Raw genomic sequence first — 14,572 nt, 5'->3', positions numbered from 1 at the left:
TGTTGTTCCGTACTGGTCCATATTAGAAAGATGTCGTCGATGTAACGATAGTAGATTTGAAGATGGTTTTTCCAATGTGGTACAGTAAGAATGTGTTCAATTTCATAATCTTGCATAAAAAGGTTAGCGTATGATGGGGCAGCGCAATTGCCCATAGCTACTCCTGAGAGTTGACTGAAAAATTTGGTTTGGTATCTGAAGTAGCTGTGCATTAGGGTGAATTCGATCAATTCCATCAGGAAAACTTGTAACTCATGAGGTTTGTCGGTTTTGAGTAATGCCGCTTCTGCCGCCTGAATGCCAAGATTGTGGGGGATGGAAGTATAAAGTGAATTCACGTCTATGGTACAGAGCAGAACTGGTGTTTGTGGATCGATCGAAATGGCGATGAGTTTAGATAGGAAATCTGTAGTGTCTCGAAGGTAACTGACCATTTGTTTCACGGAAGGTTGTAAATGACGATCAATGTAGGTACCAATGGATTCATGAATGGAATTACATGTGCTGACGATGGGTCTGAATGGAGGTTTAGTTGGGTGTTTGTGAATTTTCGGGATCAGGTATAGGTATGGAATGCTGGGATGAGATTTGATGAGGTAACTGCGATCTTTGGTGGTGATGGTTCCTGTGAATACTGCTTTGTCAACGATAGTCTGGAGGATGGCAGCATATTCTTTAGTAGGATCTGAATTTATTTCTACATAAATGTTAGCCTCTGTCAAATGGTTGTTCACACTATCAAGGTAGAATTGGGTATCCATAATGACCAAGGAGCCACCCTTATCGGCGACAAAGCAGTATTCACAGGAACCATCACCACCAAAGATCGCAGTTACCTCATCAAATCTCATCCCAGCATTCCATACCTATACATGATCCCGAAAATTCACAAACACCCAACTAAACCTTCCTATCTAAACTCATCTCCATTTCGATCGATCCACAAACACCAGTTCTGCTCTGTACCATAGACGTGAATTCACTTTATACTTCCATCCCCCACAATCTTGGCATTCAGGCGGCAGAAGCGGAATTACTCAAAATCGACAAACCTCATGAGTTACAAGTTTTCCTGATGGAATTGATCGAATTCACCTTAATGCACAGCTACTTCAGATACCAAACCAAATTTTTCAGTCAACTCTCAGGAGTAGCTATGGGCAATTGCGCTGCCCCATCATACGCTAACCTTTTTATGCAAGATTATGAAATTGAACACATTCTTACTGTACCACATTGGAAAAACCATCTTCAAATCTACTATCGTTACATCGACGACATCTTTCTAATATGGACCGGTACGGAACAACAATTGACAAAAGCCATCAGTCATCTTAACAGTGTCAATGAAAGAATCCAATTTACGCACAATTTCAACCGCACTACGATATCTTTCCTGGACGTCAACATTACCATCAAAGACAACAAACTTGAAACATCGATTTTCCCAAAACCAACTGACCGAAACAATTACCTGCACTATTGCAGCTTTCACCAACCCAGTCTGAAGAATCACTTACCTTATTCACAATTGTTAAGAGCCAAAAGAATTGCTTCCACTGAACATTCGTTTATACAAGACAGCACCAACATCATGGATAAATTCTCCAAGAGGGGATACCCACAACAAATCATCTCATCAGCTTACACAAGAGTGAGCTCCACCGACCGCTCTGCATTACTTACACCCAAACCCAGGCCCAGTTCCAAAACTCAACCCAACGTTTTTGTCAGCAAATTTTCAACCAAAAGTCATCTCATCAAAAAAAGCATCAAAACCCATTGGCAAATACTGCAATTGGAACCCGATTTTAACAATTTGTTCAAAGAAGTACCAATCTTCGCATACCAACGATCCAAGAACTTACGGTCACTTCTAAAAACACGCACTATTGAACCTGCCATATTCAAAGGAACTATTCCCTGTCACAATTGTCAAAATTGTCACAATATCATCTCAGGTAATAGTATAAACCATCCTAGTTCTGGCAAACAAATCCCACTCAAAACCAACGCAACTTGCGACACCATGAATGTGGTATACCTCTTGAAGTGTCCCTGCGGGCTACCCTACGTAGGGAAAACAGAAAGGAAAATAAAGACTAGACTCAACGAACACAGGAGCAACATCAGAAATAAAAATTCAAAATCTTGTGTGTCTGCCCACTTTACCCAGTTAAACCACAACAACAGTCAAATACGTTTCCTCGTGCTCGAGGTTGTTGAGAAACCGGAGGGAATTGACCCCAAAAAATACCTGCTCCAACGAGAACTTTTCTGGATTTTCAAACTTGGTACCACCGCCCGAAAGGTCTCAACAAACGCCTATAATTTAGCAGCTTTCTTTGACTTGCTTTACCCATGCAACTGACTAGTTCATGTTGGTTGTTCGCTATTTTGTGCATGCATACCTGACTGGATTTGAACTCTACAATGTAGAATGCATTCTGATTTTACTGCATTTTTCAACTTCCTGGTCACTGTTTCTTTCCTCCACATTTTTGTTACTGCAACTCTGTTTATTCTTTTTGAATTGTTTAATTTTGCACTATACACCCCTTATCTCCCATTGCAGTTTGCACACCTCCTGCCCTTTCCGTCGTACACCCGTTTTGCATTCCCCCACTTAACCCACTGTCATTTTCCCACACCGTCATTTTTTCCTAGTTCTTTCCATTAATGAGTCCGTTTTCTTTGTCTTCTTTCTCCTCTGTTTTTTCCCCATTGCGTTTTCTTCGGGACATGTCCGTTTTTCATTTCAATGCGCTTGCTGTACTTAGACGCATGCGCATAGTCACCCAACACTTCCGTGTTTTCCGGATGGCGTCTTTTCACCCGAGCCGTTCCAAACTTCCGTGATACACTTGGTAAGCGACCTCACCCTTCAGTCAATCTATTCTTATTGCTGTTATCAGCAAAACAGTCCCGTTTAATACACGTTCTCTTATTTTTCACGGTCACACCATTTCTTTTGCACAACTACTCTTCACCCTCTTCACGCTTCCGGGTGTATCCCTTTGGGTTCCACTGATCATGCACTCTGATTCACGTGTACTTTATATTATATTTTCTCCGACGTTCTTGCACACCAGTAAGTTTCACCATTTAACTGAACACGAATGACCATTACGTTCGTTTTTCACATTTCTAATGTCACGTACTATTTGCATTCTTTTTAGTCCCATCTTCCTAACTCGTACGCACTTTACCCTCAGATTGCTCTACTATCTCCGTTTTATATACACTCGGTTCCTCACTCACACACTCTTTTTCCACTTATTTACAGTACAAACCGAACCCCCTGACGAAGAGCATGCTGCTCGAAATGCATTGGGGACTCTAAACTATGTACATGACGTCACTTTTGGAATTTCTGAATACCTTGGATACTATCATGTTATGAGATTTTGTTTCCTTCACATGGACATTATTTGAATCATAAAGTTGTAACTACAAATTGACCGAAACTATGGACACAAAGTGAATAAAACTTTGAACCATTATATTACATTTTGGATATAGTTTGCTTTATCAGCACACAGGAGTGCTCAGGTTATCCACCTTGTGCCTACAAGGTTTTGCATTTTGTGATATGCCTTTCTGCCCTTCCTGGACAGTAAGGGCAGTATCCTGATCACCCTAAGAGATTTGACTTTCCTGGTATACCCAGCAGATTACTTTGTTGTACCCTGGAGTGCAGCGGACCCCCTTCTCTTTTCATCTAAATAGAGAGGACATCCAGCCAACTGGGCGGGCATTCGGAACCATAAAAAAAGTGAAGGTGGGACCAGATCCTCTAAGATCTAATTGACCTAATCCATTGGGATGCATTTTGCATTGCCTGATGGAGAGCAGATATAGCTCCTCTCAACAGTGGGATTGTATTGACGGCATTCCTTTTGATAGAGGGGGGAGACCCAGAAATGAAGTGAGGGAGAATGGAAAAAAAGGCTAAGCAAAAGAATTTTGCGGTCCTTTTTAGTAAATGGCTGGTGATTAGTTTTTCCTGAGCGGCAGCGTACGGTAAATAGTAGAAGTAAGGGTAGGTCATAGGTTTCTCTTATTAAAGGTGTCAACGTTTCTAAGTAGGGCCCTTTTGTCTGTACTTGATGACTACTCAGAAAGGCAGATAACAGCTAGGTGCTAAGATCTCATGCGTCGTTGTTCATTGTGTCCTTATTTTGGGTACTTCTGCTTGGAGCCAGCCCTATTGCTAATGTTGTGAGAGCTATTACCCAGCACAAAGTCTGTGTCTGAACAATAGCCAGAAAATTATATTTGAAAGAGAAACACTCCAAATCAGTTCTGAAACCTCAGCAGTGGAACCACATCCCCTGTCTGGAAAATAAGTATTAAAGTGGAACTGTGAAATGATCTATCAGTGGGTTACAAGAATAGAAGTGAACAAATGTGTCTGTTTATTCAGGGTTTCATTTCTTGCAATAGTTGTAATAAAGTAAATTAATAAAAATATCTGTGAACTTCTTTTCTTCTGTTGTTTTGATATATATAAGCCTTTACCTGATATAATAGGAAAATTCATCCATATTCCAATGACATTCAATTGAATTAACTATAGTCCCATTCCCTTGCTTGTGGGTTTTTGACAGAAGCCTTTTTCTGATGGCCCAGCAAAGTACTGGCCATCGAAGGAAGGCCTCATACAATCTACCCTATTAAGAATAAAGCATGGCTGTAAGGGACGGGAAGAAAAAATGACCCCATCAATCATGGAGAAAACTCCCAGCACGTGGGACCATTAGTTTTGCTCTGGGAGTTTGTTTATGAAAAAACTGTTTATTTAAATCTTCCTAGCATCAATTTCTGACTGGTCTGTTCTTTTAAAAGTTTGGTGCATAGACAAAAACCACCATGACAGCAGTTTCTGTCAATGTAGAAAGTTGACCACATGATCAGAGGACAACTCTAAGTTCAGAGGGGGAGGTCCCTCGGGATGTCGGAAGTATTGTCCTTCAAAATCCTGATGAAGTTAACTCCATCCTCAAACTCTAAATCAAGCCATAGTTTGTCTTACTATTGTCATAAGATTGGAATGAAGTCTCTCAATCACACTGTGTTGGTCACTTCATAAGGCACCCTATACAATTGTTTTTTGATTAAATCACCCTAAATATTAGATGGCTCTATGTTATTGTGATACATATTTCCTTTTCTGTTTTTTGTTTTTAAAAATCAATGTTTTCAGGTGTGTTAGTCTGCTTTGTTTATTTGAGCTAAAACAGAGTGAATAGTTCTAGAAAGCCCTGATTTGCTGCAGAAAAATAGGTATATATCTGGCCCTTGAACATTCCCGGGGCTTTGAGAGTAAGTGCAACTATATAGCTTTAGAAGCATAAGTAACTTTAACTAGTTGCAAAGGTTCTAATCATCTTTGTCTTTAGTCAAATCTGCAGTTAAATGTAAAGGAATAGGAGCATTTGTGGAGCACAAGAGATCTCTACAAAGGGCCTCCCAAATCACTTTGTCTTGGCCCATGGTGTAATGGAGTAGCCTTCTGTGCCATGTCTGTTAAAATAACCTGAATCTAACCCAGTTTTGCATTAATGGTCTCATGTTGCAAAATCAGAAGTATTAAGACCACAAACGTAATTGTCATTATGTACAAAACACTTTTTATGAGTTGGAAATTTCTTTAGACTAGTAAAATGACTTTTACTATCATTTTTTAATTGCAAATAGGAGGGTTCATGAAAGGGGTTTCCTCCCTCCCCTTTCTAATTCAGAAGAGAATGTATTGCTAGTTTGGACCTGCAGTTGCTGTTGCAAATCATTGATGAGCAAACAGCCCCCAAGTTGGGGTGGTAACTATTTTGCAAAGGGAAAGGGGGGTTGCTTTATGACAAGATGTTGGAATCCTCGGAAGGGGGGGTAGACGTTTTTTAAGAAACTGCTGGCTAAACAGGGTGGAATCTCTACTTCTTAGCCAGTGGCCGGGTAAATAATAATGTTTTTCAGCCATTTGCCCAGCAGTCGGCAAGACAGTACAGAATCTATATTATTTAGACAGTGCTGGGTAAATGGTGAGGTTTATCTGCTATTTTCAAGACCAGCAGCCAAAAAGTGTAGAATCTCTACTATTTAGACATCAACCGGGTAAATAATGATGATTTTCTGCTACGTGCATTGCCACCAGCTGATCAGGGCAGAACCTCTACTACTTAGCCAGCGGCCAGGTAAATAGTGACATTTTTCTGCTATTTGCTGGCTACCAGCTGGTCAGCGAATAATCGCTACTATTTAGACAAAGGCTGGGTGAATAGTGAAATTGTTCTGCTATTTTCAAGGCCGCTGGTCATATAGTAAATACTTTCTACTATTTTTGATCAAAAATAAAAACATATTTTCATGTCATTTTCTCCTGCATCTTTAACAGGGCTACATGCAATTTGGCTGAGAGCTAGCTTTGAAGAGTATTTGCTCGCATGAGGGTTTGATGGAACACACATGACAGATTTCTCTAATCAATCGACTGGTCACATGTTTGAATTCAGTCAACCTTTCATCTTTCTCAGGTGAGTTCTTTTGTGTTAGATATAAATATAGATATTAATATCAGAAGCTATTCACTCGCACAGCGGACACGCACTGAGCTAGAACACTTCTCTGCACCTCCTGGTACTTTAAAAAAATTATTATTGAATCGCTGAGCACTGCTGCTTTTTAGAATTTGCTTTTAAAAAGGTAATCCCTCACTTACCCGCACCCCTGCATCCGCTGACACCCGGCTCCCCGCACCTCCCCGGTCCACCAAGGGATTTTCCCGATTGATGTGGAGGGAGGAGCGGAATTCTAACACTACCGGGTTAGAGGGGAGGAGGGCGCAATGCCATTGGATGATTGCACTGGTAACGCCTCATATAACAGGATGCTATTCACCATGTGCAGTGGACGCGCGTCAAATGTGCGCCAAAGACAAGCCCGTCTGCGCCCGTCCACGGCTGGCCGGGGCCTACAACCCCTGCCCGTTCACCTTCCCACTTTATTACATACAGCTCGAACTCACTACGCAAGCTAAGAGGGGAAACTCCTGCCTCATGTCACTCCTCATGGGACCTAGCGCCCCAACATACCATTTGCCCACAATGTGGTTTTCAATTCCATCTTACCCCCCCACTCATAAAGGTGCAACACAGTATGTACCTCTTAAACTGTAGGTCTGTCCCCAAACAGTCTTTGGAAATCTCCATGTTACTAGAAGAGTTAAACCCCGACGTTCTGTTTTTAACAGAGACATGGATGCATACAGATTCAGAGCCCGATCTCATCCGGGCCCTCCCCCAAGGCTATCAAATTCTATGCAGCAACCGCAAAAGCGGAAGGGGGGAGGCCTTGCAGTTATCTATAAAGACTGTTACGGGTGTCGTAGCGCCCCCACCTCCATACCAGACTGTGAAAGTCTCCCCTTTACTATAGACTTCTCCCCCACTAGCACTTTTTCGGGAGTGCTTTTATACCGCCCACCCGGCTCCCTGGAGCAATTCTCTAATACCCTCCCACCCATCATAGCTAGCCTAGCATACAGCCCATCCAACTTTACTCTTCTAGGGGACCTCAATATTCATTTTGATTACTCTACAGACCTTATCGCCTCAGAACTGACCACCAGCCTTTCAGCTCTTCAGCTCAAACAGCTAGTGTCCAAACCAACCCATATCGAAGGTCATCTCCTTGACCCCATCTTTAGCAATAGCTCAGATCTTTGAGTCGGGAACCCCTCTCCCCTTCAATGGACGGACAACTTCCTTATACCTCTATCCTGACTCACTCATAATTCACACTCTTCCCAGCCCTTAGGAATGCACAGAAGCCGCAACTGGTCGACACTTCCTCAAGCTAAATGGATGGCAGGTCTTGAAACCTCCAAACCACCCAGCATCCCTGACCCCACTCTGGCCAACGAGAACTATAACAAATGGATCTCTGACTCACTTGACTCTGTGCTCCCTATCAAATCTATTGAACTCAAACGCAACGATGCGACCGCCCCCTGGTATTCTTTGGAATTACGGGAATTGAAACATACCTGCAAAAAGATGGAACGGAAATGGCGTCTTGACTACTCTCCTTTTAGGAAAATGGAATACAGAGCAGGGATTAAAACCTAAAAGGACAGAATTAAATGCGCACAGTCGTCCTTTTTTTGAGGAAAAAATCACCGAGGCAGCCTCAAAGCCCAAGGAAATATACCGCATAGCAAAAACCCTTCTTCAACTCCCAGAAAAACCTCAAGACCCCTTGAATGCCCAAACCCGCTGTAACAATTTAGCAGATTTTTTTCTTCATAAAATCGAAACAATCTACACCTCTTTTCCCCATCCTGTGACTCCGCTCCAGACACGTTCTGATCCAGAGCCTCAGCCTTTAGCTACACTTGACCTTTTCCCTCTTTTAGACCCCTCTGATCTTGAATCTATCATGCATCAGGTAAAATCTGGTTCCCCTAATGACCCTGCACCACCTCGCACCTTACACCCAGTTACTAGCCATATCCTCCCTACCATTTTGGAACTACTCAATGCCTCTCTATCCACCGGCATCGTCCCACCACCAAGGAAACAAGCCATGGTCAGAGCTCTTCTCAAAAAACCTAATTTAGATCAAAACAACCCCACCAACTACCGACCCATCTCCCTGCTGCCTTGGCTAAGTAAAATCTTGGAGAAGCATGCTAACACGGTGTTAACAGAGTTTCTGGAAGCCAACAATCTCTTGGACTCCACTCAGACGGGGTTCCGCCCCCTACATTGGACTGAAAACGCCTTGGTCACAGTGACGGAGGAGGACAGGAGGATCCTAGACCAGGGAGGCTCTGCAGCCATCATCCTTCTTGACCTAAGTGCCGCCTTCAACACTGTGAGTCACAACATCCTACTGCACTGACTTAGCAGTAAGGGAATATCAGGAATGGCAATCCCTTGGCTTAGATCTTTCCTTTCCGATCGTTCCTTCCAGGTCTTTAAGGGCGACTACACCTCCCCCAGCAATCCCCTTGGCTGCGGTGTGCCGCAGGGCCCCTCCCTGAGCCCTACACTATTTAATCTATATATGAGCCCCCTAGACGAGGTTGTCCGCCCTTTTGGAGTGAAAATTGTCACTTATGCAGACGACACTCAGCTAGTGATGGCTCTCAATCCCCCGCAAGCCACACCCAATTGTCTGAAAAATTGCCTGGAAGCAGTCGCCGAGTGGTTGACATCTTCCTGTCTCAAATAGAATGGGGACAAAACGGAGCTCATGCTCCTTGGCAGTTCCATTAATACCACCATCAACCCATTTTGGCCTCCTTGCCTCGGACCTGCCCCCGTGCCTAAAGATACGATCAAAAGCCTGGGCATCTGGCTGGATAAATCCCTTAATTTCAACTGCTACGCAGCCAAACTCTCAGCCACCTGCTTTGGCCTGTTAAGACTCTTGCGTAAAATTCTTCCCCTGCTACCTTTTCATGCAAGACAATGGTCCAGGGTCTGATCCTATCTCGTCAGGATTTCGGGAACGCTCTTTACCTAGGTGCACCCCAGACAACCCTAAACAAGCTACAGATCATCCAAAACTGTGCAGCCAGAACCCTTCTCCAGATCCCCCGCCGACTCCCGGTCAAACCCAGACTGAAGGACCTCCACTGGCTCCCAGTGAGGGAAAGGGTTGAATTTAAAGCAATGTGCATTGCTCACCGAGCCTTCTGGGGAACAGGCGCTATCATTAACCAATCTTTGATAACAGCCTATCACCCAAACAGACAGCTCAGATCCAGATCTTCTTTCCTGGCCGTAACACAGAGGTTCAAGAGAGCCAGGTTTGGAGGCTGCTCGTTCTCTCACAACTCGGCCAGACTCTGGAACTCCCTTCCCCTCCAACTCAGATCAGAGCCTAAATGACTCACCTTCTGTAAACTCCTAAAAACCCTGCTTTTTAACAAACCAGAATAGCATTGAACTGTTGTGTAATAAGCGTGATGTCTGCAGCGCTAGGTCGCACGAGGGTAGCTATCGCGCTCTATAAATGCTCTTTTCATTTCATTTCATTTCAATAAACATATTTTATTCCGTGTCAAGTTTCACTCAAGTGTGGAAACGCTCTTTCACAAGCTTAGTAGTACTTGCTTTATGCTTAATCTTCACTTTTTATTCTAAAACACTTTAATTTGGTTACGATTGCATTACAAATTTGACAAGCTTCTTGTCCTTTATATTATGATTTTAAGGAGACCCCCTCCACGAACCTCAAACCAATCAATATTGATAATATTTTCTTCGAAACTGTTACCTCTTGAAACACCAAAAACGACCACTATACATTTGATTTTTCGTGCCCTCCGAAGTGAAGAGGAAACTGAAAATAAAATAACAGTCACTGTCTGACACTCAGTGGATGCAAAAGATAATGCAGTTTTCTATTTTTTATAGTGCTCTGTATTGAATAAGCAAGACCTGGCTGCCCGAAACGGTAATTTGACCGTAATACATGAATTGATTAATCTTAAATTACTAGTCTTTGAATACTTGTCATAATAATTTAAAATCATGTGTTATTCACTTGAACCCTCTAAATTTGGTTATGCAGAAGGGGTGCAAGAAAGGCAGAACTCAGAAAAAAAATGGAATTCCCAAAGAATAGTCAGTGGACAGCAGGCCTGCACTCCAGTCGGGCAAACACCGACAAGGGGAGCCGTGCTTGCTAACATAGAGAAGCTCCCTCACCGCTGATGCCTAGTTGGGAGGCGGAGGACCAGAATGCCACAGGAGAGTAGTGGAAGGTAAAGAAGGACTAATAGGCAAAAGGGAATAAGTGACCGACATGTTGGGAGAACCTCAAATAGTCTTATGGAAAAGTGAAAGGAAAGAAGAATAGGAAAAATAGATAGCTCAACAGACAATGGACCATTCTTTGGGATTCCACTTCTTTTATTCTGAGCGCGGGACGCACTGTGTTCTCACTCGCTGCCATGCAGTGCGCACTTTATTTCTGTTCTCTGGCTTTCTTTCTCTCTTCCTGGGGAATACAGTAGCAACTTTTGGAAAACTACATTAACTTTGAGATTAAGGAATTGGTGGTATTTCCCACCTACTATAATATTTCTTTTGGAAAATATGAGAGGTATGGCCTTTGTCACTTTATACTTTTTTTTATTCACACTTCTTCCCTCTGGGCACTTGTAGACCTTTTTCCCACCTTTTTTATAATTGTCTTTTTCGGCCATACTCCAGTGGGACATACATCACAATTACAATATTGTTCATTCGACCTACCAGGATTCAGATAGAGCTTGTTCTCCCCAAGTCCGCAATTTTTGTTTTTATTGGGCAGCCTACTGGCTATATCTCGTATTCTGACCTCTTATTTCATGGACAGGCACCTTTCTTCCCCACAGAATTCTTCAATCATTGTTCTCTTGGTAACACTCTATATTAAAGTTTTACACCTCATTCCTTAACACTATTCTTTCTGAACTGTGTCTATTATTTTCCTTCAGCCTCTGTTCTCCTTGTTTCGGGCTCCTCCTTATCTTATGAGTCCTGATGATGGTTCCCTCATTTTCTTGATGGATTGAAACATTGTTGACTACCACTATGGACCCTTGATAGATTATATTATATATAAATGGCTGAGTTGTTCTTTCTTTTAAGATACACAACTTTGATAATTGTATTTGTTCAAATGTATGCATCACTTTGATTCTAGCATAGTACACGTTTCTCACTACACACCCACTGCGCTGTCACAAAGTAAACGTTTTTAATAAAAGTGCTTTACATCTGATTTATTACAACTAATGATTATAATAACCACTTGGTTCATTTTTATTGATTATATTGTTTTCAACTCTGGGACCAGTGTTTCTATTACATGTACTTACCCAAAGTCCCCCATGATCCTTGGGTTTCCTTTTTAACTGCAACTATTGGTTAATGAATCAGCATGCAAATTGACAGGCTGTTAGTTAGTTAAGCCCAATTCAAGAATCTCAGGTTCCAGGCAGAGGTGAAAAAGGAGTCTAAGTTAAAGGGTAGGGGAATTAAAAATACTTCTATTTGATAATATCTTTGGTGCAGTATTGCAGACTGGTATGGTATTTGGCAGATCCTTAGCATTTTTGGTGGAACCATAATATTAGAAACAACATGCAAATCAATTAAAGGGGGCCACAGTTCGGGGGCAAAAAAGCGTGAATTTGCTAATAATGTGTTAACCTGCGCCAGAGTATCAACTCCTTCTGTGCATGACTTTCAAACATGCATAGCATAGTTTGAATGTGCAGCCTGGCATGTAGGCTTGCTGGGTAAATGTTTCACCGACCCTGTTATAAGGCGTTACCTGACCAAACTTTGATACCGCAGACTGGAAATGAACAACATGAGCTGAAAGAGTCCTTGTCTAAAAGAGGGTGTATCCTATTTAAATAAAGGTTCACAGACAAATTGCAAATACAGCATAACATGTGTATTTGTAAATCACACTTTCAGTCAGAAGGGTATCTTGGCACTAAATAACATATGTTTATTGTTACCCAACTCAATGGTACGCAAATTTGTGTGTGAGATGTGTCCACAGATGAACGCTCTCTAAATTGTAACTCCTTTTAACCCAGTGTCACATTTACTGTAATGCAAATTTCTTTAAAACCTCTGAATGATTTACATCAATACAAGCAACATCACTACTTTGAGTAAAGTTTTAGTTTCATATTATGTTTGCTCTATTACTGTTCGGTGTTTCTTTCTAAAGCAGAGAACAAAGATTCCTATAGGGATTATAATAGGTCTTCCTGCTTTTTTTGATCACCCAATTAAGAGTTCCCCTCCTTGACAGGTTCACATGAAACATCAAATATCACAAATACCTTACACACTGTGAGTCTCTGCCAAGTGTTGTGCAGATCCATCAATCTCTACCGAAGTTCCTACGAATAAGTAATTTTTCGACCCCATTCCATCACACTTTAACCCCTTACTGGATTGCTTAAAACCTGAATTCCTGAACAGAACTTAAAGTACCAGCAGCCTGCCAAATTGCATGTAGATTTATTAGAGAGTGTCAAAGTTATTAACACATGAAATTATTTCATCCTGCCGTATAACTTTGCACCTGATAGATCTGCACAGAGGTGCCTTCCCCAGAGAAAACTATACTAGATGCCTGCTAGGTTTCCTATTGATCATCAGATGATACACCAGTTATTAGCAAATTAACACTTTTCCGACACTCACTTTTTAATTTGCACCCTTGATGATTCTGCACAAATCTTAAAATAACAAAAATCAACCAGAGCAAAGGAAACATGCTGAGTATCTGCCAAATTTCATGTAAATCTGTAACAAAGGGCTAAAGTTACATGCAGATCGAAAATACACTTTTCCAACATTTGTAAAATGTCTCTCTTCATTCAGAGACTTTAACACTTTTTAAACAAGAATTTATTGAATGGATTGATATCAAATAAAGCACAGATGCTTCCTTGAGTAAATTTCTATTTATGCCAAGTTGTGTGTAATTTCTTTCAACCATTTGTTCTGCATTGAGGAGCATCATAGTCACATACAGCATAGAGTTACTAAGTGTTTAAATGTGGATCCATATGATGGAAGTAGTGTAAGCCTGGAAAGTAAGTATGATTGTTCATGCCGAAAGTGACATGGTACACCATTTACAAATCACTAAAGTTTGGGTTGCAAGCATCACTCCCTGTTAAACAAGGTACAGTCTTGATGCACCCAATGTGGGTTTCAGATGTGTGTTTGAAAATAGGTGGTGGCTTAAAGTCAAAGACTATACCAAAAAATCTTTGTGAAAGGTGAAGCCTTCTGTTTACCAGAGATTACCCACAAGTAGATAGTTGGACATGTGAGATCTTATTAAATAGATGTAGTACACTGCTATAGACACATTTTATTTAGGGAGGCGTTATATAAGGTGTGGATGTTTATTTCACTGAGGATGTTGAGGCATTGGAGATTGTTGAATAATGCACACTGTAGAGGTGTCCCAGTTAGATGTATCTCTCACTGGTATTGTGAGTGTGGTACTTAAGTTGCATGCATCTCAGGAATGTATGTACTACATTTAACTAAACTATCGAGTGTGGTCCATAGGGCATCAAAGAAAGTGCCTTTACAGGGACAAATATATACTTTTGAACCTCTTGACCTACAATTGGGTTTCATGAGAAGTATTTCCGTAGGTAATTCCATGAAGGAGGGTAGAAAATTGTCCACATCTCTAGTGTGTTGAATTACTTCTATGCCACAAGCCATGTAGGATGGTGTCATAATGATTGTTTGATATAATCAGTGATGTCATCAATAATGATATTTGAGATGTCATCCATGATGCCATCTGAGATATCATTAGTGATGTCAATAATGGTGTCATTTAAAATGTCATGAGCAAAGTAATATGTGAGGATATAAACAGTATATGGTGGGAGCACAAGTTATACTTAGCTTTTTAAACTATAACTAGTGAATTTCTGTGTTTGTTTAGATGAAAATGTAATGTTTTTAATAACATTGTCATCTAACTATAACGTCCTTTTAACCTACTGATTTTTTATAAC

The sequence above is a fragment of the Lissotriton helveticus genome, chromosome 4_1 (assembly GCF_964261635.1).
Source record: "Lissotriton helveticus chromosome 4_1, aLisHel1.1, whole genome shotgun sequence".
NCBI lineage: Eukaryota > Metazoa > Chordata > Amphibia > Caudata > Salamandridae > Lissotriton > Lissotriton helveticus.
Note: the sequence above shows the minus strand (reverse complement) of the source record.